This window comes from Crocodylus porosus, unplaced genomic scaffold (genome assembly GCF_001723895.1).
Source record: "Crocodylus porosus isolate Cpor-Errol unplaced genomic scaffold, CroPor_comp1, whole genome shotgun sequence".
NCBI classification, from domain to species: Eukaryota; Metazoa; Chordata; order Crocodylia; family Crocodylidae; genus Crocodylus; species Crocodylus porosus.
In genome coordinates, this window is record NW_017728915.1 from 12,448,669 (window position 1) to 12,471,918 (window position 23,250).

Here is a 23,250-nt window from a genome sequence, read left to right on the forward strand (position 1 = left end):
ATGGGTACTCTGCATCAGTCTTTCACCAGTCCCATTGGACGCCCCTGCCCATTATGGGACAGGGCGGCCCAGGTAAGGGAGATTCCTTGCCCTCCATCAATGCTGACCTTGTGAAGGAACACCTTGAGAGGCTGGACACCTTCAAGTCAGCTGGCCCTGATAGTCTACACCCCAGGGTACTCAAGGAGCTGGTTATCATCATAGCTCAGCCACTGACACGGATCTTCGAGAACTCCTGGCACTCTGGTGAAGTGCCTGAAGACTGGAAGGCCAATTTAGTCCCTATCTTCAAGAAATGGAGGAAAGCGGATCCGGCAAACTACAGGTCGATCAGCCTGACCTCTATTCTGGGGAAGGTCTTGGAAAAGATTGTCAAAGAGGCCATCCTTAACAGACTGGCCGATGGCAACATCCTGAGGGATAGCCAGCATGGGTTTGCTGTGGGAAGGTCTTGCTTGACCAATCTCATTTCCTTTTACGACCAGGTGATCTATCACCTGGACAAGGGGAAAGAGATTGATGTTGTATATCTTGACTTCAAAAAAAAGCCTTCGATCTGGTATCCCATGATCACCTCTTGGCAAAACTGGCTAACTGTGGCTTTGGGTCCACCACGATCCGCTGGCTGGGGAACTGGCTCCGTGGCTGGACTCAGAGGGTGGTGGTTGACGGAAGTCATTCTTCATGGTGCCCTGTGACCAGTGGGGTCCCTCAAGGCTCTGTCCTTGGACCTATTTTGTTCAACAATGTAGACACTGGTATCAGTAGTGGACTGGCCAAGTTCGCCAATGATACCAAAATTCGGGGTAAAGCATCCATACCTGAGGACAGGAGAGTGATCCAGGCTGACCTGGACAGGCTCAGCAAATGGGCGGAAGAGAACCTGATGGTGTTTAACACCAAAAAATGCAAGGTTTTCCACCTTGGGAGGAAAAACCTGCAGCATCCTTATAGGCTCAGCAGTGCTATGCTGGCTAGCACTACGGATGAAAGGGACTTAAGGGTCATGACTGACCACAAGACGAACATGAGCCTTCAATGTGATGCTGCTGCTAGTAAAGCAAGCAAAATGCTGGCTTGCATCCATAGATGCTTCTCGGGCAAATCCCAGGACGTCATTCTCCTGTTTTACTTGGCCTTGGTGAGCCCACAGCTGGAGTACTGCATCCAGTTTTGGGCTCCACAATTCAAAAAGGATGTGGAGAAGCTTGAGAGAGTCCAGAGAAGAGCCATGCGCATGATCAGAGGTCAGGAAAACAGACCTTAAGATGACAGGCTGAGAGCCACGGCGCTCTTTAGCCTGGAAAAGCGCAGGCTCAGGGGTGACCTGATAGCCACCTACAGGTTTAATCGGGGTGACCACCAGTATCTGGGGGAACGTTTGTTCACCAGAGCACCCCAAGGGATGACAAGGTCAAACGGTCATAAACTACTGCAAGACCATTTCAGGCTGGACGTAAGGAAGAACTTCTTTACTGTCCGAGCCCCCAAGGTCTAGAATAGCCTGCCACTGTAAGTGGTCCAAGCACCTACTTTGAATGCCTTCAAGAGAAATTTGGATGTTTATCTTGCTGGGATCCCATGACCCCAGCTGATTTCCTGACACTGGGGCAGGGGGCTGGACTTGATGATCTTCTGAAGTCCCTTCCAGCAGCAATGTCTATGAAACCTATGAGATGTAGTTTATTCAACCTAAAGTCCTGAAAAAGAAAAATGATGAATCACCATTTCAGCAAGACCTTCCTAATTGTTCTGCTAACATGATCTCAAAGGGGGAAAAGGCCAAAAGCAAAACCACCAATGAAACACGAGGAATACATCCTTGCAGTATGAGGTTAGAGCTTGTAAATCTCATCATCCACTCAATAAGTGTTTGGATTTCTCTCTCTCCATCATGCCAAGGACCTCCAAGAGAGACAGAACCTTAAAATTAGGACTGAAGGTTCCAAGTTGGATAACACCTGGCACAAAATGACTCGTAATAGATGAAACAATAAAAAATGATCAAATGCCATTAGAAACAAAACTAAGAAACTGCTCAGAGAATGATGGAAGGAAAAGAACAAAGGGACTACAAGATGAGGGTCACCTTTTCCACCTGTCTGAGTAGATGCCAGTCAGAGCTACAGTAATTGAAGACAGGACTCACACCAGCACTGGGTAAGAACACCAAAAGCAAACTTCTACCACTGCCCAGCAGTATTTAGGGCAACCGAGACAAAGACAAACAGCCAAGGAAGAAGTTTAGAAGCAGGTAATTCGGTTCTTAGTCCTCTACTAAGCCAAGGTGCTGCAGGAGTTTATGCTAACAAAGGGGTATTTTGTTATTTGATATCTAAACAAAAATCCTTCTGAAATCACTCAATTAAAACCTCAGCCTCAGTCTAAGCATGGACCCTGTTATTCTTAACACACAATCAGCAGTATATAGCTTAAAATAAAGACCTATTAAACCACAGAGAAGACATGCAGAAGAAATAAGCTTCCATGCAGAAATTACAAAAATAATATATGACCCAAGTAGAATATTGATCCTATTGTTACATGTTCTTAAACACTCATCTTCCTGTCTGTTATTTTCTCATAAATTCAAACATAATCAGACACTTATTCTTTGAGAGTCTCCCTTTCCCATTGTACAATGCAGTAATACACAGGTAATATGGACTATCCTACGCAATTATGAGCCAGGGAAGAAAAAACACTTAGCAGAGCCCTGCATCCACTACAGGCAGCTGGGAAGTGGCCTTGATTGTAATGCTGAACATGCCAGGCTAAGTACAGACATTCAAAAAGCCTGAGGCAGAATCAATCTAATTTATTTAATTGTATGGAAGCAGCATAGTCTAAATTAGTAGTGACCAGAACACAAAAGGTGCTGACAGATGTGCAGTTCCCTGGTTTAACTCACAGAAAGCACCATGACTTATAACAATGGGAGGGTTGGTCTGAGTCAACAATGTGCCCTTATTGCCAAGAAGTCTAACACATACTGGGCTGCATTAGTAGAAACCTTACAAACAGATTGAGCAAAATAATTATTCCCCTCTATTCTGCATTGGTGAGGCCTGCATCTGGAGTACTGTGTCCAGTTTTGGGTCCCCCACTACAGAAAATATATGGACAAGTTGGAGAAAGTCCAGTGGAGGGCAACAAAAATAGTTAGGGGGCTGGGGCACACAACTTCTTAGAAAACTTAAACCAGTTCTTTTTTTAACCAGTCTGTATGCGCCAAACTTCTGTTCTGTTACAGATTTCCAGTCACTTATACTGGTAAAACTACAATATCTGTACCTGGCCCCTAGTTTTGCCAGTACTTGAGGGAGCATACATGACAGGTATTGACTTGTGGTAGGTTAATCCCTTCTCCTACCTCTACAGGAGAAAAGGAGGGATAATGTGATTATCCAAGTTCTCACATACACACCTCTTACCAACAGCTCACTGCAAACTGACAGTCCAACCCTAGAGTTATTAAATAAATATTTTTAAAGCAGGTATTTCAGTTGGTATTTATTTGTCTAAGATTAGACTTCTTGTAAGTCAACCAAGTTATGATGATTTCTTGACTCATGTACTAATTATTATAACGAGCTATGTTTATAATTTCATCAATCTACGTCTAATGCCAATATAACCTCTGTAGTTTACGTCTTTTTAGTTTACTTTTTTAGTTCTTTCAACTATTGAAAAAGTACATGTGCTGGCTTGTCTGATACAAGTACATATACTAAAACGATATTTCTGCATATTCAGATTCATCCATGCTTGCAAGTTTAAATTTCATTTTCTGATTCACTACTAAACTCATGTCACAATGGTGTAAACTCTGAAGTCCAACTGCCACCTTGTTTTAATTTGGGCTTTTTAGTCAAGGTACTCCTAAACTCATTATCCCAGAATGACTTTAAAAAGGACAGACAGAGAAGAAGAGCAAGATGAGAATTTCATCAATATAACTTCTCATCTTAGGGTCCAATGCTGCTTTCTTATTAGACAGAATGGAGTAAAGGAGATTCGACTGGAGTTAAGAACATTTAAAAACAACAACAACACACAGCAGTTCAGAGTCCTGGTCCCAATTCTGAGGGCCCTAAAAAGTCCCTTTGTATAAATCTGGCACATCAAACGGTCAGAAGGAAGTGACCAATGGGGCACAGCCATGAGGTCATGTTATCAAATCCCTAAGGCTTTTTATACAGGCAGTCCTCAACTTAGAATATTACAACATTTTGCACTTAAAAACGTTTATGAATTGACACCTTATTTCAACTTTACAACGCCAGTTTCAACTTACAATGCTTGATCCAATGCAATGCCATGCCAGCAAACTTGTTCCTGGAGTACATCACCCTGGAGTACATCTGTCAAAACTTCCTTGGATACTTTCTTTAAGAAAAGAGACAAGACTCCAGAAAAACCTGCAGCCAAGACTCCTGAGAAGACTCCAGCCAAGAGCCCTTCAAAAAGTCCAGCAAAGTCACGTCAAAGAAGTCCTTCCAAATCAATATGATTGCTAATATAAATATATTGATGTAGCTATATTACTCATCTATAATTGATTGAGTACAAAATTCTGGGGTATTTTTGGTGAAAATAGGGTAATCGGGCCTTGGTTCAGGAACCAATCCCCCATTTATAACATTCTTTCTTAGGAGAAAACTGGTTCCGAGTTGCATCGTTTCAATTCAGTTTTCAGGAACCAATTGTATCTTAAGTCTGAGGACTGCCTGTATTCCTCTAGGAGGAAGATAATAAATTAGGACTCAGTTCAGCAAAACCTTCAAAACCTCACAGACTTCAATGAAGCCTAAAAGAGTGGGTCAAATATGTCTATGTAAACATGGCTTTTATAGAGATCCTGTAAATGTAAGAACACGAAAAAGAAACAAATCTTCAAATAAATTTACATGGGTAAAGCCAAACTTATCCAAAGCTGACTTTTTAACTAATAACTGTAACTTCAAAATCAATTAAAAATCTTTTTCCTCAAACAAGTTTCTAAGACCCAAATCTGAATCATCTCAGCCTGAGCTTGTGGTAAGATTTGAATTTTGAAGCTTTGGAACTGGAAATATAGTTTTCTAATCCCATTTTGAAACTGAAAATAATTTCTCAATTCTGGGCATATGTGTTACGCATATGTAATAGCTACAGCTGTTTAAAAAACATAGCTCAATCTAAAGATTTACGTCACGATATGTACATGGTAGCGATGGAAATTTTTTGAGAAAGGAAAGTAAAGTGTTTCCTTCTCAGGTAGACTGTTAACCAGTAATGCAGAGGCCATCAACCCCCGGCATGCATGGCAGAGCATGACACAAAGTCATTTTGCTTGGCACACCACATCCGGCACTGGCTCTGGGCAGCCACCATTGGCCACGGAGCCCAGGCTGCTCGCAGCAGGCAGCAAGAAGGCCTGCAAGTCCTTTTACAAGAAGCCCTGGCTCACTGGCAGACAGCAGCTGCTCAGCCCTAGACCAGATATGGCAGCAGCCAGGAGGCACATCTGATTCCACATCTTCCTCTCCTATTTAGCAGAGATGGAGACTTGCCACACTGACAGGTCTCACTAGTTCTCACTAGTAGTGCCTGGGGTTGAGGTGTGGGTGTGAGGAAAGCAGCCTGGAGCCTGGCCAGGCTGGGCTGTGGACTCCCCCAGCTGCAGAGGACATGGAGCTGAGCCACCCACACCCCTGCCTGGGCTGGAAAGTGAAAGCAAATAGTGCAGACAGCCCCTACTGCTGTCCTGCACTATGTGAAGGGACAGGCACTGACGAGCCAGGCTGGGGCCGGCAGCCATGGCCTAGCACCCCCAAGGATGAGCCCCGCTGTGAGCAGCCACTGAAGCTCTGCCACCACTATGGAGCTATGTGCAGTCCAGCTGCCCTGCAGGAAGGAGCCATGGACCAGCATCAGCCACCAGCATGAGCAGGAAGTTGTGCACAGCACTCCCCTGTGGACCATGTCCCATGGCAAGCCCCATAACCTGCTCAACCTGTCTCCCACGTGCAGATCCTGGAACTCCTCACTTGGCCCCACCTGCTGCAGCCCCTGGCATTCCTTGCCTGGCTGCCACATCCTCACTGTACTGCTACCACTGCACAGTTGGCGTCCTTTTTGTCCTAGTGCCCAGGCCAGAGCTCTCCCAACATCTTCAAAGCAAAACCAGAAGATGCCAGGAAAGCAGGATGTGACAAAGGAAGTAGGCATCAGCTGCCCGCTGCCATGCCCAGTCCATGAGTGCCTGGCAGGGTCTGGCCCCCTGCCTCAGAGCATTCTGCCTCAAGGAGCTCTGGAGGCAGCCGGCACCCAAGGACCCACACCCTGTGAGGAGCAGGCACTGAAGGAGATGCCAGCACTGTTTCATAGTTGTTAGGGCTGGAAGGGACCCGAGTAGATCATCAAGTCTGACCCCCTGCAGTGGCTGGAAACCCTGCAGGAAAGGAGCCTGTAGCCACCCAGGCAGCCCCATCTGCTGCCAGGTACCACTATGGGTGCCACAAGTCCCCCTCCCAACCCGTTTAAATCAATGGCATGGCAGGAAGCAAGCATCTCTTTCTCCCCTCTTTCTCAGGGCTGCTTGTACCTAGCAAGCAAAAGGCTGCAAGCTGCTGCACCAGGGTCTGGAACCCCAGCACAGCCTGTTGCTGGCAGCAGCTGCAAGTGCACCTGGGAGAGCATGGTAGGGAAGGGGCTTGAGCTATGCTGCCACAATAAGGATTGGGCCTTTCGTGGTTCCCTCACTATCCACCCCTGGCACACCAACATCTTCCAAGTCTAAGCTGCAGGGGGGGGGTTTACCACTTGGCCCCAAAAGGTTGCCAACTTCTGCAGTAGTATAACAAAGGAAGGGCAACTGGAGCACCAACCCCAGACACTGACACTGGGGTGGGGCCCAAAAATAGCAGTGCTATTGGCTCAGCTGCCACTGCACTGCTGGCAGCATAGCCACTGAAGCTATCCCATGCATGGCTACAACCAAGGAAGCTCAAGTACTCAGTTAGTCCTCTGCTCTCAACTGCAACAAAAATAATAGTTTTAAATGTTGAACGCAAGTGATGCGTCAGTAAGAGAGTATAACTTGCTTTTAGACTTAATGGTGCCAGTTTTTAAATAAGCTGTGGATTTAAAGAGTTCCTGTAGAGCCGGGTTAGGCAGACATCTTGCATTTACTGGTATTAATTGCTACAGCTGGCTTACAGTAATCTGACAAGTCTTAGTTTAGGAAGACAATGACCCATATTCTAGATACAAGTCATAGATTACTTTCATCATTTAGGACAGTAAGAGCTGCATTAAAAGTTAAAAAAAAACACAATCAAAACACTCCATTCTCCAAGACTCCTTTAAGCTCTTATTTGTACTTACCGTGTAACTACTACCCATGTAAAATCATGTTTTATTAGTTATAATTAGGTTCTCTTCCCTTCCCTTTTTATTATTATTAACAGAAGTTTCACATTGCCCTAGATCAAGAGGGTCCTCTCTTCTCCTTGTGATGCCTCTCATAGATGTCTTCAGTGTATAACTATGGCTCAGTTCTCCTTTGAAAAAAAAAAAACTCTCTCAGAGCCTCTATCCAAACTCCATCTTGGCTCACATCTTTGATATACCCTCTTGGCTGTATCACTGTCAGCTTACATATACTTGGACAAAACCGTATTCCTAATTTTTTGTGCAATATCTTTTCTTGCTGTCCTCCACAGCTGACCACATGGTATCAGTCATTCAGGCCTATAACTAGAGAGACCATTTTTTCTCTCAAATTCTCTCTCACCCATTATATTCAAGTCTCCCAATCTTGATGCTTTTTTCTAAATAATATTACCAAAATCAAAACTATGTTTTCTGCCCACACTGCAGGTCCAAGAATACTGCTCATTAGTGTTTATTTTTATTGTAGGTACAAATAATACAATATTTTGAAATGACTGGGTTTCACTTGCTTTCATTTAACACCAACCTCAAACCCTGTAACTCTACTGATGTAAATGGAATCTATTCTGGAAAGTAACAGCAGAAAAATCAGACCACTGTAAAAAGCAAGTTTCAATCACAGATTTCAAGAAAATGTAATGACTTTTGTCTCATCATCCTCATCTTAAGTATAGGATTGTACAGATTAGTACACAGAATTGTCATGACTTGCTCGAGTGTCATAACTAGGAAAATAAAATTCTAAAAAAGTGACAGCAAGCGTTTGTCTTTAGTGACCTGGTCAAACCCACTAACACCAAAAGAAAGTGTCAGAGTAGGTCCTAAACAAATAGATTCTTCAGGCACATAAGAATATAAAGCACGCAAGGACTAATCTAACTTCACAGACAACAAAAGATAATGCAATCTCTTTTCTGTTTGGTATAAATTCAGTATTATACAACTTATTTTTAGTTGATGCTTACTCTTTGAAGGGGCACGGTCCATCTGAACTTTTTAATGACAATTTTGTACATTAAAGTCGCTGCTAAGTAGCCTTTTAAACAGAAAGTTAAACAAAGTTTTAAAATTCCTTAAGTTCAAAAACCACAAAACAACTCCCTAACAGTGAGAAAAACCATGCACAAAATCAAATGCTACCAAACACACAATGAACAGCATTTCTTTTCCTTATTTGTTTTTGGATTATTAAGTGTAATTTATAACTATGCAGGTTACAAAGGGCGATTTTCAGGTTGACAGTTTTTTAAACTATCTGGGTTTCTAAGTGTTACCTATTAAAACTTTACAGTAACTAAGATCAGTCAAGTGATTCACTGAACCTAGTGCAGTCAGAAATAAATACTGAGTAATAAAAATGCATTTTAAATGCACAACTGTTCGTATTTTTCCATGCAGTGTTTTATCAAGTAGATTTCAGATAATCTCTTTTATTCCATTTTGATTCAAATAAAACAGGTATCTTTTCCAGTTTCCCTGTCATTATACTAAGATTAATCAACAGCTATATTGTCTGTGCTACTTTTCCAATAATACCTGTCAAAACATATCTGTGGAGAGAACACCTTTTTGTCCTGCACTTCACACAGTGTAAATTCATTCTTCTCCCAGTCCCTAGGAATTGTATATCAAAAAGGCTATATGGGTCTTTAGACCAAGTAGCACATTACTACATCTAAATTAATATTAAACCAAATCCATGATGAAGAGTTATCTGAAATATTTAAGGAATCAAAAAATGTGTTCCCTACTGAACTTCCTTTTAGGATATCCCCTGCTCCGTATAAGCATTTTGAATTTAACTGCCATTTTAAACAGTAAACCAGTCTGGTTACTGAGTATTTAGGACCAATCTAACTGATTTGGCCATGAAAAAAAAATTATAATCCACAGTCTGTTGCAATGTAAACAAAGAACTCAATTCTAATACTAGTATTTATAACCAAGCAGTTGTCTAAAGACTGCTTGATATTCTGTCCTGCTAAGGTACTGTTTGGTTTGCTTACCAATTCCAACCTCTCTTACCCTTTCTCATAAATCAACAGGCCTACATTCTGGTTCCCACACACATGCACACACAAAGCTCAGTCATGCATATGCACAACATACCTGACTGATGTAATTGAACTAAGAGTTAATTTATGCACTGAAGCAGCTTAGCTGTGTGAAAAATGTCTCTGCTACCAGTATCCCTTCTCAGAGGCCTGCCTTGATATGTTATGGGTCCTCTAATTGTTGTTTTAACCTAAGAGAACATCGTTCTTTTGGCCAGTGGCTGTTAATGAAATGGGACTGGCAATCTCCTTGCCCACTTGAGTGTTAGATTTGTTGCACATGATTTAGTACTTTAAGTAATTATAATAGGAAGCTGAAATGATAAATCATTCAAACATGGCCTCTTTTTGCTGACAGAGTGCCCTTGAGCCCCACCCCAGCAGACCCTATCAATAAACTACTGGCATCACGGCAAGTATTTTGACAGCATCATCTATTTTTTGATCCCTCTCCCATTTGTGCATCTTCTGCCAGCAGGTCCAGCCTGGTTACTGGACCAGCTCTATACAGGAGGCAAGTAAGTGAACTTCCTGCTGTGCTAAAAATAACAATCTACCTACATCCAGATTCTATGTTTATTAATTGTTTTTAGCCACGTGCACACCGAGGAATCTATCTGGGAAGAGCATACAACTGTTCAAGGCAGGAAGGGTTTTATACTTTTGGACAAGTATGACATTTGTGAAACTTAAAGGATCTGAACGGAGTAAAATAAAAAAAAGGAGTAAAATAAAAAAAAGGAGTACTGACTGTTTTTACTTGGCATTCTTCCCAGTCATTTCACTGAAAAGACCATGAACCTGGAGCAGGAAAACTAGATTCAGTATATGCCACTTAGTCAGACAGTACTTAATCAGTACACCTCCAAGAAAAGAAACTTAAATGACATTCAATGGTGATGGCTTCCATATAATCCAAATATTGTAGCAAAAGTTCTTCTGCACAACCAGGGCCAAGCAGTTAAGCAGCGTTCAACCAGATGTAAAATGCTAAGCACCAGTGCTTTAATAGAGAAGGTGCCAATAAAGATTTCAAATAAAAAAGCATTAGAGAGATCATATTTTTCCCTTTTTATTCAGTAGTGTTTCCCAATTTAAATAGGAAGAAGGATACTGTTATGGATAAGGTAGAGTTAGAAGATCCGTGTTCCAATTCTGTCTCTCCCTTACAGTCTTTGTGAAGGTCACTTAAATTCCTCTTCCCTCCATTTTCACCCCTATTAAACAGGCGAAGACATAGTATTTGCCTACCACCGCACAGTAATTCACTACTATTTGTAAAACACTTGGAAATCCTTAGACAGAAGGTGCTACAGTTGGGGAAAACACATTAATTAAGTCTCATCAACTGAGTAGGCTGTGCAACATTTTAAAATGACTTCTCTGCCTAGTACAAAGTATGCATTCATATCCCCAGGGCATGCTTATATAGATACAGGTATACAAATTCCAGTATCCATAAACATATATTAATCAGTTTCTTAAGCAAAAAGCCACACTGTGCCTGGTGCATTCAATTAAGGAAACATATCAAAAATATTATACTGATTTAGGCTTGTTACAAAATTTAAAGAAGGGTACTTTTGACATCACAGTCTGTGATGGTCTATGATTTTTTGCAATAGCCACCATTGCAAGTCAACGTGGTACTAAAAGCAAGAACTGCTCCAACTTTAGCTCAAGAACCAGCTCTCTAGGTAGGGCTGTAACACTTACCTGCTTATTAGGCATACAAAAACAGAACATTCAATGTCTGCTTACTAGTTGCTTATGCTAATATGAAATCACTCTGATAATTCCCCTAAATTTGCAGTTAGCAATACAGTGAAATAAAGTTTAGAGACAGTAAAAAGGAGACTTGACCTTAAACCTGAGCAATACTATTTCTTTCTTCGCTGAGAAATGACAAACTTTTGAAGAAAAACAAAAAATAACCCACAGAAACTTTTTTTTTCATCCTAGAATGTAAATTCTTTAGAGAAGGAACCAGTCTTCCTTGTCTCTACCCTGCCACAGTAAATGGGACCTTGATCCTGATACTAGCCTAGCCTGGGTATTACTGCAATGAAGCAGTAAACTGTTATTACAGCAGCCACAGCTGAAGCACATGTGGAACATGCAGCAGCAGATCCCTCCATAGGTTTCTGCATTGTGGAGGACAAAGGAAAGGAAAATGCCTCTGGATCACTAGGAGGACTGCAGTCAGCTCCAACTCCTGTGATTCCTGCTTCCCAATGCAATGCCCCTTTGAAGTTCTGGAGCATCTACCTCTGCTGACTATGCTAATACCTTTTGGAACAGGGAAACACCAAGGTCCAGCCTGCCTCCTTATCACTTATCAGGCCCTCTTATCAACTTGTGAGCTTAAATGTGGGCATCTAGGACTGCCCTTAAGGGTTCTTAATAAAGTGTTGGCAGATTCACATCAATTACCAAAGAATTATAAGAACCATTTAAAAATCAGGCAGATGTGACCAGTTTCTTTGAAGCTATTCCTCATCCCTTTAGTCCCAAAGAACTAGTAGGTACAGCCAGGAAATCAGGCCTGTGTATTTTAATTTGACAACAACATCTGGAATATAAAAAGTGTTTAAAATAAAACTGAAAAGAAAATTGGAGTTATATAAAACTTACTTAGAAGACCCAATATTGACAACTAAATTGAAAATAAAACGATTGTGGAATGAATGTAGAAAATAGATACATATTTTTAAAGGATTCTGGCTCGGTATCAAGTGCAGTTTTCAAACCCACCCCCACATAACAATGCTAAAGATAGCGTTAATGTAAAAACAGCAGGTGCTAAGTGCAAATGCTTGTGCCCATACAATTGGTTAAAGGGAAGATCAATAAGCAGCTAGAGCATTAAATTTCACATACTGTAACTGTCATGCCTATTACATAGTATTTGAACACCTTCACAGGCCATTACAAAATTGTTGGCTCCTGCCATTTTCACCGAGGTAAATTTGAAATTATTTTCCATTTATTTCACTAGCCCAGTGGAGTTATAAAGAAAGGTGTTGCCCATTTAAGCAAAATATAAAGAATGGGTCTCCTAGCTTTTTACTTTACATTTTAGGCACAGAAGGAAGAAGCAAGGCTGACATGTCTTAAGTGTTGCAATGACCATGTCAAATAACATGAACTACTTTCCATACTAAAAAAAAAAACAAAAAAAACCCTCTGATTTAAAAAAAAACCATTAAAATCCAACTGTTTTCCACAGCAAGCCCCTCTCACCACCAACTGGCTGAGAGCGCTGTCCCTTCCAGCAGCCCTGCCTCTTGCTGCTAATTAGCCACGACAACCGTCCTTCAGGTGGCCCTGCCCCTGGCTGCTGATTGGCTCAGAGGGTCGGGGCCATCTTGGCTGCTTCCCTGTGTGCCAGCTTCTCTGCACCCCTAGCCTGCCCCCTCCCCCCCACAGTGAGTAGCTGCCGCAACTATGAGAACCGCTGACTCCCACTGGGGAGCCAGCATTTTATTTTCAGTATTTTTTTTTTTCCACTGACACTAAAGAGTCTCTGTAAAAACACAAATTCTGTGTTTTTCCGTGGCAAATAGATATCTAGGAACCCTGGTGACCACAGTCCTTCAAGGATGACTCACTTTTCTTTAATGGAAGTAGATTCATTTAAATGTTTCTCAAACCAGGGATGCCTCTGACCACATATTTCACATTGGTGAAGTTTCCAAACAAGGCTTGAAAGCTTGGTCATAATCCTTCAACGATACTTCCATAAAAATGAGATCTTATATGACAGTATATCTACACATTCAAAAAGAATAGGAGTTACTGATCCATTTTGTAAGTTAGAAAGACTCCTAGTACATTTTGACCAACAACATAAATACAATGATGTCTATTCATCAAGGATCACAGGAAAAAATCAGGCACTTGGGGCCTAATGGAAAGCTCTTTGAAGAAAACAAAATCCTTTCCACTGATTTAAAAAGCCCTTTGGCTCATAGTCCTGAGTCATATAGAATTTGTTTACAAACAATCAAAATTTTAAAAAAACTGTGAAAATGCCATATGGCTATCATATGAGTAATCTTAATATACACGCAGTCATTTATGCAAGTCTGTGAAAACATTTGATCTTTTGTCAACCTCATGTGAAAGAATGTGTTTGCATCCACATAAATATTTGTGTATAAATTAAATACACGGGAAACAAGCAGTGTTTGTTACATATCAAAAAATGAATGGATAAGTTTCAAATACAATATTGTCTTCCTTGCCAGACTATAAAGTACCATCCATTTTCAATAAATCAACAGCACAAACACCCCCTAGCAGTTATGGTGGGGCCCACTTTTAGGTCTCTGTTCTGACATTAATTACTAAACATATAACGCCTATGGCACTTAGGCAGAGTTAATATTAATTACACATCTATTTTGCTGTTAAAAAAAAGTCATATTAACAATAAATAAAAGAAGCTGTTCACTATGGCTGCTTACAGAGGTGGAAAAAAAACCCCAGCGCTTTACTTTCAGCTCAGCCTTCCCCTATGCCAAGCACAGCGCATGCCCAGAAAAGGCATGGCATTGGTTTGACCCAGCTTGCCCAACATCTGTATAAATCGGGTGCATCATCGAGGCTTCTTGGCACTTTTATCTAATAGCTGATTGAATCAGCTACTACATAAAAAAGTGCCAAAAACCCCTGCTAAAGCTCCCGATCTATATAGACCACTGGGGAGCCGGGTCAAACTGATGTGCTACCTCGTCCACTAAAGCACCATTTTGTTTTCTTCACATCTGTCATTGACCTATAAGTTTAAGTCAAGAAAAATAGCATCCACATTTACTTCAAGCCCTATCTTCTGAATGTAGTTACTAAATTCCTTCATGTATTACCTAAGCCTATGGGCTGGTCCCAGCAGGACAGTATATTTATATTACTGGTTCTTATACCATTTGACCTATTTTTTTTTTATCTCTTGACTTAATAAGGTAGTACAGACTCTGATCTAGTTCACATCTCTCTTCTCTATCGACTTACATGCATGCTTGTTTGTCTCGCTCCTGAAAAAAATTAAATAAAATCACATCCCTTTACTACTATTTGTTTGCTGGGTTTTCACACATAAACAAGTTCTTACTTCTTTTGGTGTGTAAAAAGAAAAGCAGCATGATCTGGAGTAGGAGTGCACTGATGAGAGATTTTTTGGGCCAATACCAATGGCAATTTTTAATGAACCACATTGGCTGTTACTGATCTGATATGCAGCCCCACAGCATAGAGAGCGGCATCCGGCTGGTAAATCTGTTATGGCGGGGGGGGGGGCGTGAGGGGCAAATCGAGGCCTCTGCAGTGAAGGAGGGAGTGGAGCTGGCACTAGGGATGGAGCAAGGGAAGAGGCAGGTGCTGCCCAGCCAGGATGGGGCGGGGCCTAGGCCAGGGCATGGCATAGAGCCGAGCCTTGTCCGGGGGGGGGCGGCTCCTGCTGCTGTACACACACTGGGGAGATATGGGGGGGGTGTGCCCCTGAATCTGTGTGAGAGGCAAGGGTAGGCTGCTGCTTGGGGGCAGGCAGTGGCAGTGCTCATTGCAACCCCCTCAACCCTCCCTCCCAGTGCTGCCACCACATGCCCTGAGTGCCATGCTTGGAAGAGCTCAGCACAGCCCTCACCCCAGCCCACAGCAGCAGCCCACTCTCGCCTCTCACATAGATCCAGGGGCACCCCCCTCCCGCATGCCCTCCAAGGGTGTTTGCAGCAGCAGGAGCCACCCTCCACCTACCAGACAAGCCACAGCTCCATGCAGATCAGGAGGCACATGCTCCCCATACCCTTCCAGGGTGCACACAGCGGCAGGAGCCATCCCCTGCTCCCCGCAGCCCCTATACAAGCCACAGCTACATCCCATGCCCCACCCTGCCTTGGCTAGGCAGAGCCTGCCCCTGCCCCTGCCCCAGCCCCACTCCCTCCCTCACCAGAGGGCCTCAATCTGCACCCCCTCCTCCCTTACCCCTTCCGGCATAACACTTACCAGCCAAACCCAACTGTTCTCCACACTGCCAGACTTCACTGAGGCTGTGCGCATACACACAGCATTTATCAGCCACATTAGACAAAAAAAAGCCAATTACTGATGCTCTCCATTTTCCTCATATTGGTGCTGATCTGATAGGGTAATGATGTATCTGTGCACCTGTGATCTGGAGCAAAAAAATATAATGATAAAAGTCAGGAAATCCCCAGATCTGATTCAAAGTCTGCCACTAATTAACTCTGAAACCAGTACAAGTATTTTTTTTGTGTCTGTGCGTGACATTTTTTATTGGTCCAAATGTACAGTTGGTATAATTGAGAGAGATGTTACACAAGTTTGCAGGCAGAAATTGCAGACCTAAGAGAAGAGTACTTTGTTCCCAAAAGTTTGACCAACATCTCTCCTAACTAAACAATTGATCCAAAGAAAGGCATCACAAAAAACTCCTGCCTCTAGCACATTTCCTGCCTCTTGCCTCTAGCACATTTCGTGGACCATCAGGGCTTTAACAGCACTCCCAACATGACAACTTTGCCAAATCAGGATTGAGAGAAGACCCGTGAAAACAAAGGTTTTGAAAACTGTCTTACTGTGAGAGATTCAAGCTCTTTTTAGGAAGGTTATGTGGGTGGAAAAGGGGAAGAGGGAAGTAACAGAGTTGATCAGAGTCTTTATGTACCTATGTCCCCAGGCAGACATTCAGTTAAAGGCACCATGGGATCTGATGCACAATCCCAAAATTTGTGCTTCCTGCCATGCTACACGTCTATAGCAGGAGGCATGATTGTGGGAATCAGATCATGCCATGTTACATGATCCTGGGCTCCCCCTACACTACAAGCATAAAGCACTCCCAGCCTTAGAGGCAAATCAGAGTCAAGGGCTTGGATGTGTCCCCCAAGGGGGGAAAGCTGATTGGGGTTCCCAGCCTCCAGGGCACAGCAAAAACCTTATACAAAGGTATGACAAGACCCAATTGCTTGGAAGTTGAATTTAGATAAATTCAGACTAGAAATAAAAAAAATTGTAAAAAAAAAAAACCATGGCGTTTAACCAGTGCAACAACTTATCAATAGCTGGGGAAATTTTTAAATAAAGACTAGATGTCAACAAAATGATAATATCTATTTCAAACAAATTAATTTGGGGAACTAATAAGGCCTGTGCTATACAAGAAGGTAGACTACACAGTGGCCTTACCATGTAAGAAAACTCAAAAAAGAGCTGTGCACTTTCATCCTTGAATAGTGCTTAGAATATGTATAGCACAATTTTGATGCTAAATTAAGTTATCCTACTGAAAATAATTGTCTTCCTTCACATGCCTGGATGGTTTGAGATCCTAAACCACCACTGCACAATTTAAAGAATAAACTTAGCATGCACTAAGAGGTAAAATACAATATGGTATTAATCTATTATGAAAGGAATCAATCTGTTAAGTCATTTGTTGTGTGCCAACCTAAGACACATTCCATAATACAAAAAAAAATAAAAAAATAAAAAAAAATAAAAAATCAGTCTTCAACAGTTTGCTTAAAAACTCATATGCTGCCCAACAAAGTCTGGTATTCTTGCTTTTTAGAAGAATGCTGTCTTATTAATTAAGGCAGTTAATTAACTAGGGGGAGAAGTATCTAAATATTTTACTTCCAGTTTTCTATTTTATTACTTAGATGTACAAGGCCTAAGTCCATCATGGTGAGAAGAAAATAAATCAGATCCACAGTCCCTTCTACCATCATGCTGGCTCATGGGTGGCCAGATCTGGGGCCTGCCCAGGGTCTAAAGAAGTAACCAAGATCTGACAGGGGTGCACAGAGCCTGAGTGTAGGGGAGCCAGGAAGCTGGAAGCCAAGAAGTCTATCTGAAAATCCGAGTCTTAGATCCAGAGAGTTGGGCTGAATTGAGAATTCAGCCCAGAGAACTGGGCTGGCCAAAGTTGGGTATCCAGAAGACCATACCAGTCAGGATAGGAACCCAAAGGATCAGGCCAAACTCAAGGTCCCTGGGCAAGCCAGGTCAAGTAGCCAGAGAATCTGTCGGACAGCCAGTAGGGGCACAAAGCCAAGGGCAAGGCTGCCTGGGTACAAGGTTGATCCCTGTTGCCTGGACAGTTCCTGTTCCAAGTCAGCAGCTTTTACAGGAAGGGTAAAGGGTCAGTTGACCTTGACTGACCACTCCAGTTGTAGGCAGTGGGTTGATGACTAGGCCGAGACAGCAGGTTCTGACCACCTACATTTTCCCAATGCTCAGCTGAGGAGGTGGGAGACTGGGATAAACGGCTGCACCTGTTCAAGGCCATGACCTGACACCTACCTAGGATTCTGCAAAGATGAAGGCTTCTACCATCTCTCATTACAACAGGATCAGTAGCCATGTGCTAAGAGAAATTGTCACAATCAACTGAAGAGCAGAACCTATAAGGTCATTATCAGTGCAAGACCTGATTAAATGGAAAAGAAACTCTCTCCTTTCTCTCAATATTCAGTTTCATCACTGGCAGCATGATCCTAAGAAAGCCTATTGCCATCATGAAAAGATCATGTCTGTGCTGTGCACAGAAATCACAAAACAATATGAAGGTTAGTAATGCAGCTGAGGAAGACTGATGGTAATTTATATCTCATGTTTATTACAAGCTATTGCAAAATTAAATATCCAAGATAGAGGAATGTTGTACCTAACTCTGTAATTCCCTTTCTTTCCCTTGCTCACTCACAAATGTGGTGTGCAGTTTCTACAGGTGAAAAAGGGACAGGTTAATAAAGAGGGGATTATTCAGTTCCCTATTAATCTTTTTTGTCTTATTTTAGCAAGTTCAGCTCCCTTCTGTGAAGTAAATTAAAATTGTACTACTGGATATTTTATTGAATTTGACAGTTAGTTAATTAATAACATTAAGTAACAGCATTTCATAGATTTCATAGACATTAGGTCCTGAAAGGGACCTCGGAAAATCATAGAGTCCAACCCCCACCCCAAGGGGCAGGAAGTCAGCTAGAGTCAAAGGATCCCAGCAAGATAAGTGTCCAGTCATTTCTTAAAAGAGTCCAAAGTAGGTGCTTGCACCACCTTTGGAGGGAGTCTATTCCACGCCTTGGGGACTCCAACAGTAAAGAAGTTCTTATTAGTTTCCCAAATTAATTTGTTTGAAATAGAATGTCCAGCCTAAAATGGTCTTGGAGGAGTTTGTGACCATTGGACCTTACCATCCCTTGGGGCACTCTGGTGAAGAGACTTCCCCCAAATCCTGATGTACACCCCTGATATATTTATAGGCAAACACCAGGTCCCCGAGCCTGCGCTTTTCCAGGCTGAAGAGTCCCATGGCTCTTAGCCTCTCTTCATAAGGCCTGTTCTATTGCCTTCTGATCATGTGCATGGCTCTCCTGTGGACCCTCTCAAGCTTCTCCACATCTTTCTTGAATTGTGGAACCCAAAACTGGATGCAGTACTCCAGGTGCGGCCTCACCAAGGGCAAGTACAGCAGGAGGATGACATCCTGAGATTTGCTTGGGAAGCATCTATGAATGCAAGCCAGCTTTTTGTTCACTTTACCAGCTGCAACATCGCATTGGTGGCTCACGTTCATCTTGTGGTCATTCACCACCCTCAAGTCCCTTTCGGTCATGGTGCTAGCAAGCGTTGCACTGCCAAGCCTATAAGCTAGATGCAGGTCTCCCCACACCCTTCCAAGGTGGAGTACCTTGCATTTATCCATATTGAATGTCATCAGAGTTTTATCCACCCACTTTAAGCCTACCAAGGTCAGCCTGGATCACCAGCCTATCCTTGGGTGCGGACACTCTACCCCAAAGTTTGGTGTCATCGGCAAACTTGGCTGGTCTGCTTCTGACACCTGTGTCCACACACACAGTTAATAAAGATGTTTAAGACTACAGGTCCAAAAACAGCCTTGGGGACACCATTGATCACGGAGCACCATGATGATTCACTTCCATTGACTATCACTCTCTGGGTCCAATCTCAGGACTAATTCCCCAGCCATCGGACTGTGATGTAGCCAAGGCTGCAGTTGGCCAATTTTTCCATGAGGAGATCCTGGGACACCAAATCAAAGGTTTTTTAAGAATCCAGATATATGATGTCAATCTCTTCTCCCTTCTCCCAAGTGATGTTACCTGGTCATAGAAGGAAATGACCTACCCGCAACAAACCCACACTGGCTGCCCCTCAGGATGTTGCCATCAGCTAGCTTACCAAGAATGGTCTCTTTGATAATTTTTTCGAAAAATTTTTCCAAGAATTGAGGTCAAGCTAATTGGCCTATAGTTTCCCAGATCGACTTTCCTCCCTTTCTTGAAGATAGGCAACACATTGGCCTTCTTCCAATCTTTGGGTACTTCACCTGAGCACCACAAGTTCACAAAGATCCTTGCCAGTGGCTGGGCTATGATGCCTACCAGCTCCTTAAGTACTCTGGGGTGCAATCTGTCAGGAGCAGCTGACTTGGTATCTGTCAGGAGCAGCTGACTTGGTGTCCAGCCTCTCAAGGTATTCCTTTATGAGATCTACAGCAATGTTGGGGATAAATTCACCCTCATCCTGGCCATCCCGCATCATGTCAGGCAGGGTGGTCCCTCTGGGCTAGTGAAAAACTGATGCAAAGTACCCACTAAGAAGGTTGGCTTTTTCCTGGGTGTTGGTTGTCAGTTGTCCCATTTGGTTTAACAGGGGTCCAATGTTACCCTTGCTTTTCTTCCGACTCCCCATATGTCTGAAAAAGGGCTTTATATATAGTCCTTGATACATGTAGCCAGTTGGAGTTCAGCTGCAGCCTTGGCTTTTTTGGTTCGTTCCCTACAGGTATGGACCAGTGCATAATACTTCTCCTTAGCAGCGATTCATGTCTTTCATCCTTTATAAGCCTCTCTCTTTTTAGATGCAGGAGGTCTACAAGGTCCCCGATGAGCCAAAGAGGGTGCTGTGCCCTTTCCACCGAGATGGGATGGACACCACTTGTGCTTTCAGGATCATTCCCTTAAGGAGCATCTTGGACTACCCTCCCTGTTGAGTCATGGCCCCTTAGGGCCTTGACAACAAGCTTCCTGAGTTTATCAAAGTCAGCTTTCCTAAAGTCAAGGACTTCTGCATTGCTGACTGACTTGCAAGCTTTGTGATGGATAGTAAAAGTGATCAGCTCGTGGTCACTGTCTCCCCGGTTTTCTTAGGCCACTAACTAGATCCATCCCCTTTGGCCAGTACCAGGTCCAGTAGTGCTTTACCCCTCGTCAGTCCATAGACTTCTTTGGTCAGGTAGAGCTCATCCACACACATGAAGAAGCTTTGTGACAGTTTGGATTTGGACGAGTGCTCTTCCCATGAGATGTCCGGGTAGTTGAGAGCGGCACAGCACGGCGCTGACAAGTCCTTCTGCTCATGTGCAGAGTTTAAAAGGGCCCACCTACAGCAGAAGCTGCACTTAGCCCCCAGCTCCAGAGACAGAAGCACAGGTGGAAGCCCACGGTACTGCCAGGAGCCCTGAGACCCCCAATAGAACCCCCAGCCTAGCTAGAGGTAAGCAGGGGCCCCATGGTAGGAGGAACTTGGGTCCGGTGCAGAGAGGCAGATGAGAGGGACCGAGGAAGATCATGCCACCAGCTCCTACTTGGCCCAGCCCCCTGAGAGCCATGACTGGAGCCACCTGGTGCATGAATCAGGGAAAGGGATACTTTTCACAATATGGCTGAGTTCTGTGCTCCAACCAAAAGCAGTTGCAGTCACAAAGGTCTCTTGATGGAGCAGACAGGAAAACAGTACTATCTATCCTGATGCTCAAAGCTTCACAGAATGTGCAAGGTAAAATGCTTTCACTTCCTTACCCTCAAGTAGGACCATGACCCTCAATAGGCTCATCCTTTTTCTCCTGTCTGCCACTTAATTTTGTTCAGAACAGGATGAAATTTATACCTACTCACAAGCAGCGAATGCAGTCACTAGATACTGCAGACAGCCACAATATGCAATGCCTTTTTGTAAACTGTTCAAAATACCTTTTAATCATGTCATTTTTTGCCCATATTACTACTTCCGGAACTTCATTCTAGTTAAGTTAGGCTTTAGTCCTGTGTCAAGCATGTCTCTAAATTTATATAGTTCTCTTTCTTCCCCAGTATATATTTCCCAAGACATTGGCATTCCCTCAATAAAAGGATGACAGTCTTCCAGTAAATATGGAAGTTATTGGTCAGTCCACAGATGACTGAAGAGGGCAAACAGAGATACATGTTTAACTGCAGACATGGCAAATAATTCCAGGAAAAAGGATTAGATCCTGGTGATATCATACTTGTCACAGCTCTTCTCCTTTGGCTTTCTTGTCTACCAACCTTCACAGTGAAGCAAGTTCACCCAAAATGATTAATACCTTGTCATACATCATGACCAGGGATCCAGGTTTTCCATCTGCAGTAGAAAAACATCTTTTTTTCCCCCTTTAAAAGGAGAAAAGTGTGGGATACCACAGGATTCCGTTTGCAGGCTGGGCAAATTCCAGCCTGCAAGGGGCTGCAGGGAGCGAGAGGATGGCAATCTGAGGCAGAGAACACCATGTCCATTCACACATGCATGCAACAGCTAGGCAGTAGTACAGAGCAGCTCCTTCCAGGTAAGTCTATGGGTGGGGGGGGAGGGGGAAAGAGGCACAGGCCATATGTTGGGAAGGGAAGCAAAGGGGCACAGGCCATGTTTTGGTGGGGGGAAATCAAGGGCAAAGGCCATGTGGGAGACAGGAAGCACAGGTCGCATGGGGGGAGGAGGAAAAAGGGGCACAGGCCATGCATTAAGTGGGAGGGAAGGAAAGAGCACAATGTGTGGGGGGGGGGGAACACATGCTCCTTCTGAGATTTCTGCACCCACAGCAGGCTGCAGGGCTGTAACTACCCCATACCAACTCCAGGGAGTAGCCACCTTCATGGCCATTGCCATGAAAGTGAGGTGCCCTCTGCTCTGCCAGCAGCAGTGGGGGAGACAACTCCAGGCCGCTGCCACTTCTGCAATTCATAATGGCAGCACAGCACTCCTTCCTGTACCAGGTCCTACCCACTGGGGAACAGAAGCAGCTCCTGTGAAACTGGTCCAGCCCAGCAACATCCCCATGCCTCACTGAGGGTACAGAAATCTCAGGAGGCATGTGCCACACCCCTACGACATCTGTGGTCCCCCGCCTTCCCCACACACCGGCTCCTTTCCCCTGGGAGCAGGGGGCGGCGAGGCAGAAGTGAGGTGCAAAAGCAGGGCAGGGGAGGTTGTGACTGTGGGTCAGTAGTGAGAGGCACCAGCAGGGCTGGGGAGGTTGTGGGCTGGAAGTGAGGAACACCAGAAGGACTAGGGGTATGTGGCTAGGGAGTGAGGGGTAACGGCAGGGGCAAGGCAATGGCATATTAGGGCTGTTCAGTGCCACAAAGCAGCAGCGGGGGGGTGGGGAGGGAGACCAGCACAGTTGGACCCAAAACCAAAAAAAGAGTCAAACAACAAAATGTATAGGTGTTTCATAGATTTCATAGACATTAGGGCTGGAAGGGACCTTGGAAGATCATCAAGTCCAGCCCCCTGCCCAAAGGGCAGGAAGTCAGCTGGGGTCACAGGATCCCAGCAAGATAAGCAACCAATTTACTCTTGAAGGTACTCAATATAGGTGCTTGACCACCTCCAATGGCAGGCTGTTCCAGACCTTGGGGGCTCGGACAGTAAAGAAATTCTTCCTTATGTCCAGCCTGAAACAGTC

The 23,250-nt window shown here is 43.7% G+C and overlaps 1 protein-coding gene across 6 annotated transcripts in view; it reads right to left on the reverse strand.

Moving 5' to 3' along the window:
- The window catches only part of FTO (FTO, alpha-ketoglutarate dependent dioxygenase), a 423,074-nt gene that overhangs the window by 345,222 nt on the left and 54,602 nt on the right, over positions 1-23,250 (reverse strand). The gene's annotated exons all lie outside the window — the stretch shown is intronic.